Here is a 14,167-nt window from a genome sequence, read left to right as displayed (position 1 = left end):
CCAGCCGGTGTTCGTTGGTGGTGCGCCTTTGCCGGCAGCGCGGTTCTCCGCTCCAGACGCCTGGCAATTAGATTTCCCACTGTGGCCACCCCATGTCACCAGGAAACCCATGGGCTTGGGTGCGCTGCTGGCACAACAGAGGATTGCACCGCTGGAGGATCCCACTGCTTATTCAACAATAGCATTCATAGTTACAGAGCAAAGTTCTCTGCCTCATGCCGCTGGTAGTGGAGTTCCCGGGTCAGGCGGAGAATCCAGCATCGGGAGGGGACTGAATTACAATGCCAGGGAGTAGGGGGGTGGCCAGCGCGGGATCTTGCTATCGGGCTGCCTGCTCAAAATGGCGTCCAAGAGCAGGATTTCCTCGGGATACGTCATAACATTCAAGGCCATGCACTGGCAAATGGAATTTGGTAGGCAGGTCAGGTGTTTTTCATATGTCGGTGCAGACTCGATGGACTGAAGGACCTCTTCTGCACTGTATTATTCTGTGATTCTGTAAGACTATGTGTATTCTGAATCACTTTATCCACCTGCCCTGCCATCTTAAGGGACCAGTGTACATGCACACCAAGGTTCTTCTGATACTCAGTGCTTCACAGGGTCTTGCCGTTCATGATAAGACCATAAGATATAGGAGCAGAATGAGGCCATTTGGCCCATCGGGTCTGCTCCACGATTTGATCATGGCTGATATGTTTCTCAGCTAACTCAAAAGAAGCAAATCATGCAAAAGTTAAATTATGCTGTTCTGCAGGAAAATGTTTACACCAGAGCTGAACTGGATGATTTGAAGTGCAATATTCAAGCTGAGTATATACTTTTGAAAACACAAGATAAACTGAAACCTTCAATGAACCAAGCTGTTTGAGGTCTGAAGAACCTAAGTTCAGGGATGACAAAAAGGTATCAGGATGAAATACTAACCTTCAATTCCACAGTTGGTAAATCAAATCAGGAGTTGGAAAAATTCAACCGGATGCGCAGTCAGGCAAAGCAGCAGACAGAAAACACATACAGAGTAGGTGCTACCTTAAAATACTTATGGAAGAATCAATATGTAGCCATAGGTCTTCGCCTATCACCCCCAGGATGCAGTCCACGATTTGCGAGGCCAACATCTTTGCCAACAGCTTGGCATCTATGTTCAGTAACAAAATCGGGCAGGAGGTGTTCCTCAATGTGAAGACAGGACTTTGTTTCAACCAGACTGTGCAGTTTTCACTCCTACCGACACTGTCATGGCAGGCTGGTTGGTGAAAATGATGTCCAGCATGTTTTTCCCTCTTGTTGGATCCCTCACCCCATGTCCCAGACTAGCAGTTATGTCCTTTACTACTCAACCAGCTCGGTCAGTAGTGGTGCTACCGTGTCACTCTCAGGCCCGGCTCAAGGCACCGGCAACTCGGGCAGTCGCCCGGGGCGCCATGTGCGAGGGGGCGCCAGAGACTCGGGTCCCGCGCATGCGCAGTTGGGCCGGTGCCAACCAGCGCATGCGCGGTGGCCGCCCTCCCCAGGGCTGCCCCACCCGGTCCTCCCCCTAGGTCCGCCCCCCCGCTCGGTCCGCTCCCCCTCTCGGTCCGCCCCCCCCCCCCCCCTCGGTCCCCCCCCTTGGGTCTGCCCCCCCTCGGGTCCGCCCCCCCCCGCGGGTCCGCCCCCCCCGCGGGTCCGCCCCCCCCTCGGGTCCGCCCCCACCGCGGGTCCGCCCCCCCGCCCCCCCTCGGGTCCGCCCCCCGCCCCCCCTCGGGTCCGCCCCCCGTCCCCCCCCTCGGGTCCGCCCCCCGCCCCCCCCCCCTCGGGTCCGCCCCCCGCCCCCCCCCTCGGGTCCGCCCCTCCTTGGCCCCGCCCCCGCTCCTCAGCCCCGGCCCTGCCCCCCCCCTCCCCCAAGGGCGCCGAAGTTCAGCTTGCCCGGGGCGCCAGCAACCCTAGGGCCGGCGCTGGTCACTCTTAGTGATGGACATTGAAGTCCCCTATCCAGAGTACATAGTATTCTACTCTATGAAACATTTTGTGCCCTTACCACTTTTGGTGCTTCCTCCAAGTGGTGTTCAACACGGTAGATTTGATTTGTCAACTGATACTGATTTGTCAACTGAGGGTGGACGGTGTATGATAATCAACAGGAGGCTTCCTTACACTTGTTTGACTTCATGGGGTCCAGAGTCATTGTTGAGGACTCCCAGGTCAACTCTCTCCTGACTCTATACCATTGTGCTGTCACCTCTGCTGCGTCTGTCCTCCCGGTGGGACAGGACATAGCCAGGGATGGTGATAGTGGTGTCTGGAACGTTATCTGTAAGGTATGATTTTGAGAGTATGACTACGTCAAGCTGTTGCTTGACTAGTAAGTGAGACAACTCTCCCAATTTTGGCACAAGCCCCAGACATTAACGAGGAGGACTTGCAGGGTCGACAGGGCTGGGTTTTTTTTTTAAATTTAGATTACCCAATTATTTTTTCCAATTAAGGGGGCAATTTAGCGTGGCCAATCCACCTACTCTGCACATTTTTGGGTTGTGGGGCGAAACCCACGCAGACACGGGGAGAATGTGCAAACTCCACACGGACAGTGACCCAGAGCCGGGATCGAACCTGGGACCTCAGCGCCGTGAGGCGGTTGTGCTAACCACTAGGCCATCGTGCTGCCCAGACAGGGCTGGGTTGGCCATTGCCGTTTTCAGTGCCTAGGTCGATGATAGATGGTCCATCCGGTTTCTTTCCTTCTCGATTTTGTTGAGATTTTGATACAACTGAGTGGCTTGATAGGCCATTTCAGAGGGCATTTAAGAGTCAGCCATATTGCTGCTTCCGATATCCCCCTTGGAGGTGAGGCTGTCAGGTTCATGGATACGTAGTCCTGTTGTAAATGACACCAGCGTGCCATCATGCCAGCCCCAGTGAATGTTCTGAGTGCTCACGAATGACACCCAGGCTTTGTCCTCTTCCAGAATCTTCAATCAGGCAGAAGATACAGAAGTCTGAAGACCCACACATTCAGACATAGGTACAGCTTCTTCCCCACAGCTACTAGACTCCTCAACGACTCTCCCTCGGACTGAGCTGTTCCCTGTAAGAACACTAATCACGACGCCCTCTGCTGACCTTGCTCATGTATTTGCTTTGTTTAGCCCTTGTTCTGTACTGTAACCAATCACTATTTGTTGATGCACCATTTGTCAATGTACTCTGTCGATGCTTCACCGGGGTGGGCTGCGGGGGGGGGGGGGGGGGGGGGGGAGTGAAAATTGCAAATCCCAATCATGCTGGAGAGAATAGATCTTTCAATTCTCTCTGGAATTTGAGCCCATGCCGTTTTTCTCATGGACAGAGAGTGCAGGCTCAAAATTGCCCCTGTTAACTCTGTTTCCCCACCACAGACGCTGACAAGACCTGCTGCGTTTAACCAGCATTTTGTTTTTATATTTTTAAGGGATTTATCTTGTTCACCAGGTTTGTACATTATATCTGAAATCCATGGAATTCCCTTGCTGTTGAGCACTCTTTTAGCGTGTGATCTTCAATTTCTTCAAGGAACGTGGAGTCAATTTCTTCCCAGCTTGACCTAACATTTTGCAATGTGACCCTTCCTGCTTGTGTTATTCTTTTCAGAGTGAGGTACAATGGTGGCAAATGCTATTGGTCTTGGAATAGACTTCCCCAAGAGGGCCATCAGCAGCATAGAGTCATTTGAGTTTTAAGTCAGAGTGCTTGTCACAGGTAATGGGAAGGGAACAATGTAAATTTGTGATTAACATAGAAAGTTATCTAAATCAGGATTGGGGCTTGACCTTCAAGGAATCAAGATTTTGTAAGTTACAGTGCTAATTTTACTAATTATTTTCATCTGCAAGAATGTATGACAGCCTTCAAGAGGGTTTGTTTTAAAGAAAGATATCCATTAATCACATTTTACACGGAGAAAGTATTAATTAGGGCAGCTTATAAAAGCCTTCTTAATTTAAAGTGATTTGAGCTTGCGCTATATAATCAACCTATCACTCTTGAAATACTTTATGGCTTGTCATCTGCTGTGATTAAAATCATTCTCGGTCATGACCATGAGGATTATTTCTTTATTATTATAGACTAAGGACTAGTTTCTACCTGAGGAAGAGGAATTAATCGCAGGGCTGGAGTTGGACTAGGGGACAAGGCTGTTACCTGCTGCAGATCTTTTCTGAGTACCAAGACTTGGTCAAAAATTAAGTTTACACTTTCAGTTAAGAATGGGATTAATGGAGGCTTTAGGCTGAGGGTTAGGGAGTCTCTGTCACAGAGGCTGATCCATAGAATGACACTGGTCTTCACAACACGCTGACCGACTTGCTGGTACCATTTACTTTCCTCATGGTTGTCCATGCAGGATGGTGCAGTGATTAGCACTGATACCTCACTGCGCCGAGGACCTGGGTTCGATCCCAGACCCGGGTCACCCTCTGTGTAGAGTTTGCACATTTTCTAACCGTGTCTGCGTGGGTCTCACCCCGACAACCCAAAGATGTGCAAGGTGGATGGAATGGCCACACTAAATTGACCCTTAATTGGAAAAAAAAATGTTTTAATTGTTGTCCATGCTGGTGAATTGTTGCAAGGCGAAGAAAGAAGTACACAAATGGTGGAAAGTGCTGATGGGGCGGATTGATTACCCTATCTTGGCAAAATTCTGTCTGAACCACTGCTTCTCTCCAGTGACAGTCAGCTTTGTCCTGCTGAGATTTGGTCTTGTATTGAGTGTTGTGGTGAGGAAGGATTATGCTTTGATGCTATGTGGGTATATCTGTACTTGGGTCAGCACTGGTTAAGAATGCATTTATCTCATTGATGTGTGATGATGATTCTGGAGCAGATTTTTAAAATTCTTATGCTGAAATTCCCAGCTGTGAAAATACCTATGACTGGTAAACAGGTGAGACCACAACAGTGAGGAATTGTTTCTACTCTTTGGTGCATGATTATCACAAGAGAATGGGAAGCAAGGAGAATTTTATTTTCCACGCAGAGCGTTATTACACTGTATAATCATGATAGCTATTAAAGTAGAGATGAAATCAGCATTAAAAGGAAGAATATAACAAGAGAGAGGAAAATGCACCTGAAGCATATTGTCGTTGATACCATTTGAAGGGGAGCAATGGTTTACATACATTAAGCCAAAATGACTCCTTCTATATTGCAGTGTTCCTATGCACAGGAATCTCAAAAGTCCATTAATTGTAGAGTACGACTGAAAGCATTCTTTTTTCCAAGCAGGCAACTTTAAAAAAAAATTTTAGATTATCCAATTATTTTTTCCAATTAAGGGGGCAATTTAGTGTGGCCAATCCACCTACTCTGCACATTTTTGGGTTGTGGGGGCGAAACCCACGCAGACACTGGGAGAATGTGCAAACTCCACACGGACAGTGACCCAGAGCCAGGATCGAACCTGGGACCTCAGTGCCGTGAGGCAACTGTGCTAACCACTAGGCCGCCGTGCTGCCCCCAAGCAGGCAACTTTGACATCTTTAATTGTTTTATTTTCTTAATCTTACATAAACATATATTGTGATATTCTGTTTGGATCATTGGGTTTCCTTATCTATTGAATATTATTTGCCTGTTATTCAGATGCTCGGACAACAATCCACTGAAAGCCTTCTCGGCTCTTCACAGATGAAATGTTTTCTTCAGTGTAAGGAGTGATTAATGTAAACCAAAAACCTTTCTATCTGTTACCATAGCTTTTTCAGAAAGCAACAGGTGTGTTTCCAAGGGTCGGTAAAGTGAATTGTGAGGGCTGGTTTAAAAAAAGACGCACAATCTCAATCAGACAACTAAAGTATGTGGATTATTAAATTAAATTGATAAATTCAATACCATAAAATGAAGCAGGCTGGTAATCCACGTTATCCTACACACAAAAAAACCCAACGACAAGTAAATTTTGGTCAGATACACCAGGAAGAACACTTTTGCACCAAAGATGGTAAACAGTCAGATCTTCCTGCTGGGAAGAAAAATGGCATTTAGGGATTTTCAAAACAAATCAACCTGAGCAAATATTTTTGGGGCGAATGGGCCATTTGTTACACTTGCATTTCTAAAGGTTCCCATTTCACATATCCTATCGACCTTGGTTTGTTATTTACACTATGGATATACTCAAGTTTCTATACAAAATTTGTCCCATTTGAAATACTTCTAGAGTAATTTCAGTTAACCCAAAATATTGTAGGTGACAGCTTGGCAGTTTGGGAGGAGGAAGAAACAGGACCGGAGTTTTGAGAGGTTTACTATGATGGAATTCTTTCAAAACCTTAATATCTAATCTTCTCACAGGAGAGGATATAAAAACAAGCAGAAAAATAGAGACTTCTCATTTAAATCTTCCAACACCACGTTAAAGTCCAACAGGTTTGTTTTGAATCACTAGCTTTCGGAGCACTGCTCCTTCTTCAGGTGAAGGCTCGACAATAGCCTTACCACCCAGAGACCACTTGAGGGCCACATTTTAAAAATGTATTCATGGAATGTGGGCATCGCTGGCTAGACCAGTAACTACGTCAGGAGCTGAGTGATCCTGACAGAACCCAAACTGAGCGACAGTGAGCGGGTGACTGCTGAGCAAGTGCCACTTGATAGCCCTGTTGTTTTCTCCTTGAATTACTGACGGGTTCATCATACTGCCTCGCCTCTGGTATTCAACCATCAGCAAGCAGGGTAAACGGCATATGTCTACTGTCAGGAAAACCCTGGTGGGTTGGCTTGTTGTCTAGTAAGGGGCTCCCTTCCTGTTGTCGCGTCCGACAAAGACTCCCACGAGTGGGAGCTGAGGGTTTTGGAGTAAGACCCCTGCCTCTAAATCAAGACCCTTCCACACATCCCCTCTCCAAGCCTCTCTGCCTAGCACCAGGGCACCTGCCCCACTCACCTACCTCCTGGGGTTCCAGTGAAGACCATACTGCAGTATTGGTAGTGCCCACCTCTTGTGGTTGTGGATCATTCTAGGCCCAAGCCACTGGTGCCATCAGTGGTGGCAAAGGTTTTGTTGGCTTTTATAGAATGGGGAGGGGGGGGGGGGGGGGGGGGGGGGGGCAGATCTGTGGTATTTTTTGCACTCGAATGATGAAGATTTTTCTTTTTTTTCCCCATGTCCATCAGGTTCACACACAGATTGACTATTTTTTGGTGCGTAGTTCTCTCCTCCCCTGGGTGAAGAAGGCTGGGTATTCAATGATCCTGATTTTGGACCATGCTCCACATTTTGTGGATTTGGCCCTAGAGTCAAGTTCATCCCAATGCCTGCCATTGGGGTTGGATACAGCGCCATTGGCAGACAAAGGAGTTTGTAAACGTGCATCTTCTGCCAATGGGGAATATAACAAATTTAATAAAGGTGAGTTTATCTCACCTTCTCTGCTGTGGGAGACTCTTAAAATGGTGATTAGGGGCAAGGGAATTTCCTGCAAAGCATTCATGGAAAGAACAGCGAGGGTGGAGCGGCAGAGGCTGATGGGTTCCATTCTTGAGGTGGATCACCAGTACTCACTTGCCCCTACCCCGAAGTTGGTAAGGTGGTGGGCCAGCTGCAATGCTCAAGCTGGCATTTCATGAACATGGGGAGAAGGCCAGTAGTCTTTTAGTTCATTGGCTGAAGCATCAGGCTGCTTTTCGGGAGATTGCACAGGTAAGGGACTCGGGCAGCAGTTTGATTTCCACCCTGTCTAAGGCCAATGCGGCTTTGGAAATATTCTATAGGGATCTCTGTAGATTGGAACCCCCGGAGGTGGAGGCCATGGCGGAGTTTTTAGATGGGTTATCCTTCCCATTGGTGGAAAGAGAGGGGCAGGAGGAGTTACAATCCTCGTTGGGCCCAGATGAAATTATGAAATGTATTGTGTTAATGCAGACGGCTAAAGCTCCCAGCCATGATGGACTCTCCATTGAGTTTTACATGAGGTATGCAGGTCAGTTGATCCCATTAATATTGGACATGTTCAATGACTCCTTGTCCCTGGGTTCATTGCACATTACACTGACACAGTCCTCTATTTCCGTGATCCTGAAGAAGGACCCTAACCTTAACCCGATGGAATGTGGGTTGTTTTGACCTATTTCGCTTTTGAATGCGGATGTTAAATTGTTCACACAGGTACTGGCTTTGCAGTTGTAGTCCTGCTTTCCAGAGGTGATCGCCGAAGACCAGACAGGCTTTGTTAAGGTTCAGCAATCGTCAGCCAATAAACTTTGGCTATTAAATATTGTTCTTTCCCCCTCTCTTATGCTCAAACTATAGGTGATTGTTTCTATGGATGCCAAAAAAGCATTCGATAATGTAGAGTGGGGATATCTCTTTGAGATCTTTGGGAAGCTTGGTTTGGGCTAAAGTTCATTTCTTGGATTTGTTTGCTGTTCGGGGCCCCACTAATGCATTGAGGTCGGGGTATTTTCCATTGAACAGGTGCACGAGGCAGGAATGTCCATTGTCTCCACTTCTGTTTGCTTCAGCTATTAAACCACTGGCCATAGTGTTAAATCCACCAGTAAGTGGGAGGGGATAAATCAGGGAGGGAGCATAGGGTGTCTTTGAACGCAGATGATCTGTTTCCTTATATTACAGACCCAGTTTCCATTATGGATGAGATAATGAAGCAAGTTAGGAGTTTTGGCTCCTCTGGGTATAAGGTGAATTTGAACAAAAACTAATAATTTCCAGTTACATCCCCAGGGAAGGGTGCCTGTCTGGGATTGTTACCTTTTTGCCTGGCCAGATCTAGCCTTCATTAGCTGGGATCCAGGCGGCCCACAATCGGACCTTGCTCCATAAATTATTTTATGATAGCCTGGTAAACAGGGTCAAGTCTGACTTGCCGATGTGGGATAACCTTCCTCTGTCCTTGATGGGCAGGATTCAGATTATTAAAATGAATGTCCTTCCGAGGTTTCTACTTTTTCAGTGTATCTCCGCTTTCCTCCCTAAATCATTTTTGTTAGAGCTAACAATTAGCGCCCTCTTTTATTTGGGCGGGCAAGATTCCATAGGGCATTTCTCCAGAGGGATAGACAGTCAGGTGGTTTAGCTCTACCCCATTTGTTATTAAGCTGCTAATGTTGAGAAAATGCTGGGGCGACTTGGTGTTCCGAGTTCCATTTCGGGGCAAATGAAGGTGTGTTCTGGTAGGGGTTCTGTGGTGGTGCCCACCCTGAGAATCTGTAAGCAGTCAGACAGCACGTTAAATTTAACTCCACGTCGTTGTTGGCCCCTATCTGTAGCAATCTATGTGCCGACAAGCTTGGATTCAATATTTAGGACATGAGAAGGGAAAGGTCTGGAAAGGTTTGTGGACTTGTTTGTGGAGGGAAGGTTTGCCAATTTTGAGGAGCAAAAATTCAGAAAAATTCCAGCTCTCTGTGACCAATTTGTTTAGATACTTTCAGCTTCATGATTTCTTTTTGCAGAAGACTATTTCTTCTTTTCCACTGGCACCATCATCCTCCCTGTTGAAGAGGATTTTATCTTTGTCCGGGTCTGGTGGGAGGAGTATTTTGGGTATTTATGGATCACATCAGCAGAGAGGCTCCGTTGGATAAGAAGATAAAATAGGAGGGTGAATTATGTCCTATTCTGGATTGAGGCTCTTCGTAGGGTCAACTCCATGTCCTCCTGTGCCGCTTTGCTTGATCCATCTCGTTGCTCATCAGCAAGTCCCATATTTCCACGTTTGCTCGCCTCAAAACTCACATCGCAACATTGACTATCTTTACTATCATTCTGTGAAAGGTGAGCTTGAATTCCAATCCAGCATTATTCATACAGATGGTGTTTTACAAGTTAAAAAACTCAGAATGTATATTCTTGTGGCTTGCACCTCTGCATTCTGCATGGTGGGTTCGGGAGGGATGTCATTGGGGCAGAGGTGTGGCATTATAGTGGGGGAGGGGGGAGAGAGGAGGGGTGAGATGTCACTGGTGGGAATCAGAAATGAAGGTGAGTGCAGGGCCCCTCAATGGGCAAGACTGCCACTGCCTTTGAGAAAGACTAGAACTAGGAGACACCATTTAAAAATAAGGGACTTCACATTTAAGATGGGGATAAGGGGAATTTTGTTTCTCGCTGAGGGACATTAGTCAATGGAATTCTCTTCCCCGGAGAGCAGTGGAGGCAGGGCCATTGAATATTATAAGGCTGGGTTAGATAGATCCTTCCTTGACAAGGGACTCAAAGAGTCTCGGGGCAGAGTTGAAGCCACAGTCAGATCAGGCATGATCTTATCAAATGGTGGAGCAGACTTCAGAGGTTGAATGGCTTATTCCTGCTCCTAATTAGTATACTCATAGTAATCCCATCTGGCCACCCGAAAATGGCCCAGGTAAAGTTGTAGCTATTAATGCACCCAGCAACCCCCCCCCCCCCCCCCACCACAACCATTAAATCCTGCCCTGGTGTCTATTTTATTTCTCTACCCCCCCCCCCCCCCCCCCCCCACCCCCCCACGCACACACACACACACTTGCCCACAGCTTCTTCTCTGATTATAGCTTGTTCTCTATTCCATCCTCTTTACTACTGGAAACCAATTTTTCAATCACTATGATTCTTCTCTTGATAATTCTCGCTCATAACCACTTTGTTTTGTCACCTCGCCCCTTACACTTTTTTGTGTTCAGTCTTGCCCTGAAATTTTTTGCCCAGTTTTAAACGCTCTGTTTCATTCATTTTCATAAGGAGTGCCATACAAATGCAACGCGTTTAGAAATTTTAGGAAGCATGCACAAAAACTGGACCAAGCCCGGGATTCGCCCTCTGTACTCAATGGGTCTGCAAAGGATAACTTTCTCATTGCGTACCTCAGAGGAAGCTGCAGCTGATATGTTAAAGTTGCTTCGAAGGTATCCGCTGTTTCATTTAATTTTGCTGTTCAGCGGAAGAACATATTTTGATATCTATATTGAAGTGATTTTCAAACGCATTCTGAGCAAATAAACTACCAAATTAACTTATTCGGCTACTAAAGTTTACATTTAAGTTCAAATGAGCAGCAAACAATTTCAATCACTCGATAAATCATAGAAGAAACACAAGCATCATAAAACAAAATTTATCTTTAATTAAGTGTCAACAGCAGTACAAAAGATGGAGTGATGGTGTATATATATATAATAGAGAGAGAGAGAGGACAGTTTTGAGGTAAAATGAGCTCAGGCAGTCTCAGAGCCACTCCCCATAAGGCCCCAAATCCCTGTCTTATCATATCCATTATTTGTAACAATAAGAAGATGGCATTATTATCCAGAGTCTGTAATACCACCTTGTGCAAAAGGCCTTTTTTTGAAATTGTACATAATGATAAGGTGCCTGTAAACGCCAGAAAATAACAGGTTGGTGTCTTTTGACTGGTGTTTTCATCATCTTTTTTTTTATTATTTCAAATATAATGGAGGCAGAGGAGGTCAGACTACTAGTACCGCTAAAATAAATTTAACCCTAATTATTTCTTTTCTTTACCTCACATCAATACTGCAGAAAATAAAGGCTGGTTTACATTATGAATAATGGCAAGCAGGGAAAAGTGACAGGAGGACAGTGAACATAATCAAGAAGGTTTTACATCATCCTTAGCAAATGAGTTGTCTTTTGTACTGTATAAAGAGCAGAATATGAGGAACATGTGATGGAGTTTTTTTTATGTTCAATTACAAACTTTACATGAGACTGTACAAGTCTTTTTTTTTTCTTTTTTTTGATAAATTATTTACATTTTGTCAGACTTTTAACATTTTCAAAGCAGCAGCAGACACTATTTCTCTAAACACCCAGACATTTACCTGCTGTGGGCCCAGGTACCTGCATTGTTATAAATTCAAAATGTGGAGAAGTTGAACTTTAAAAAATATTAAATTATTAAATTCTGCTGTACAAGACACGTGTGAAGCAGCCCTTTGTTTCTTAAGAGCCACACCCAGTGTTGCTATGGGGATGAAAGCATAGATAGTACCATGGCGACAAGAGTCCCAGTTGTCAGTCATGCGCGCTAAAACAAAATAATACCTAACCAAACCTTTTACACTTTATCAGCAGCTAGCATGTCAGTCCAGCAAGTCAGTGAATTGTGCTGATTAAATTAACATGGAGAACATCACAATATACATCACAATGAAAAATAAAACTTCCAATACTGGAAGATAAAAGTTACAGTAAGAAGCTATGTAAGAACAGCTTATAAGCGTGCCTTAATGTAGTTTATCAACAAAAAGAAAATGGCAAATACTTGAAAATGAATGCACCAAAATGCCATAAAAGCTCCTGCTACTCTTCTCAAAGCTGAGGGTGAGCTATTTTATAAAATCGCACACTCCAGCACGAAACACAAGTGACAAAGGAAGACAAACAGGCGATGCACATAGCAAGGCTGCAATGTGCAGGATTTTCTTTTAAACTAACTTGTTATTTGCACATTTCCCCATACTCCCCAGAGCGGCAAACACCTCACTTGTGTGGTTCACATAAGCCTGGCATCTTTGCTGGCTTGTAACAATAATAGGGGAAGAAGGGCGGGTGAAATTTAGGAACAAGTCCTAATTGCATTCACCAAAAAAAAAGAAAATGCATTATGTCACTCCAAAGTTGGCCAAACTACTGGTTTGCTGCAAGGACCCCATATTTTCAATACTGCATTAATCTTAGAAAAAGATATACTCAATACATTTTGACACAGGGGTCAAATTCGAGGTTAATGCATATGGCAGATCAAGTTATTGGGTAAAATTATTATTTTCTAAAACAGAACAGCTAATGCAACATATGATTTTTTTTTTAAATTATGCCACAGTCTGGGAATAAAACATATATTTATCACAACATGAATTGTCAAGAATGGCAGTTTCCACGAAGGGTGTAGCTCCCAATGCGCAACTACTTTTGCATCATTGCTTACTCCACCCTTCTACATGTGGCATCACAAAAAGTGCAGCTACTAATCTAGGAGTCAGGACAATCTCCTGAGTCTCTTATACACATATTTCAAACCTCTACTTAAGTACTTCTGCCAGATTTGGGTGAATTTGCTACAGTCACAACTGCCCATTTTATTCAGATCCCATCTGCTTTGCTGATGTACAAATCAATCAGAGATAATAATCACCCAAATTTATGAAAAGAAGGTGTTTGGCAAACTTATTTTTCATTTAATGTAACACGTAACACAAAGAAGAAAGTCAAAAATGTCAATTGCACATGTTGAAAAATGACACACAGCTCTTATTTCCCCTTTCCAAATAAAGGTTTGTCAAACACTCTAAACGAAAGCATTGCCCCTTTCACATGATCGTTATACTTCTTCTGTGTCTTCTGCTGAGCTTATTACGGAAACTTAAAGTGTCCTATTGAATAACAATGAGACAAGGTTTGCTGACATGCCTGCCCTTGCATGGTATTTGCAAGCAATGATCAAAAATTGGAACGGCAATTTGGTTCATGGTTGCTGCCACGTGAAATGATCCATAATAATTTACTTGTGTTATCATAAAAATTATGAATGTTGAGGCCAATTATTATTTAAATGCAACCAAGGTAAAATACACTTAACTGATTGAACCAGTGGCACCAAACGAGAACCTCTCCAATTTGTCAAGTTCCCTGTTTATCTTGCATTTCATTACCATCTGGTGCTCGTTGTTATGTTCCTGACTCTGTTGGCACATATTGCTACATGTCATCATGCCAGGACACGCTAATTCATCAACACCGTCATGCCACTTAGAAACAGTTAAAAGGGAGTTGCCAACTATCACGTTCTCATAAACACAATTCACTCTGAGAAGTAACCCAAAGCAATTGTAAAAAGTTTGATTTCCACAAAATCCAACCGCCCCGCCCCCTCCCCCCACCCTCCCACTCACCACCCCAGGTCGATAAGCGTACTTTTACACAGAAGGAAAATATGAATTCATAAAAAGAAATTACAAATTTTGTCTGATTGTTTTTTTCCTACCTTGAAATGGGCACAGTACAATGATTCAAAAAGTGATTTTTTTTTTCTTTAAATAAAATTATTTCCCTACTCTGCACATTACTAACTGTAACGCTATATATATCCTTAATAATAATAATTACAATACAAAAACATGAGAAAGTGACCACAAGCGAGGCGTCTGCACGCCTCAGCTAAAGGTCCAATACTGCTATATC

This window comes from Scyliorhinus canicula, chromosome 9, assembly GCF_902713615.1.
Source record: "Scyliorhinus canicula chromosome 9, sScyCan1.1, whole genome shotgun sequence".
Classification (NCBI taxonomy): Eukaryota; Metazoa; Chordata; class Chondrichthyes; order Carcharhiniformes; family Scyliorhinidae; genus Scyliorhinus; species Scyliorhinus canicula.
Note: the sequence above shows the minus strand (reverse complement) of the source record.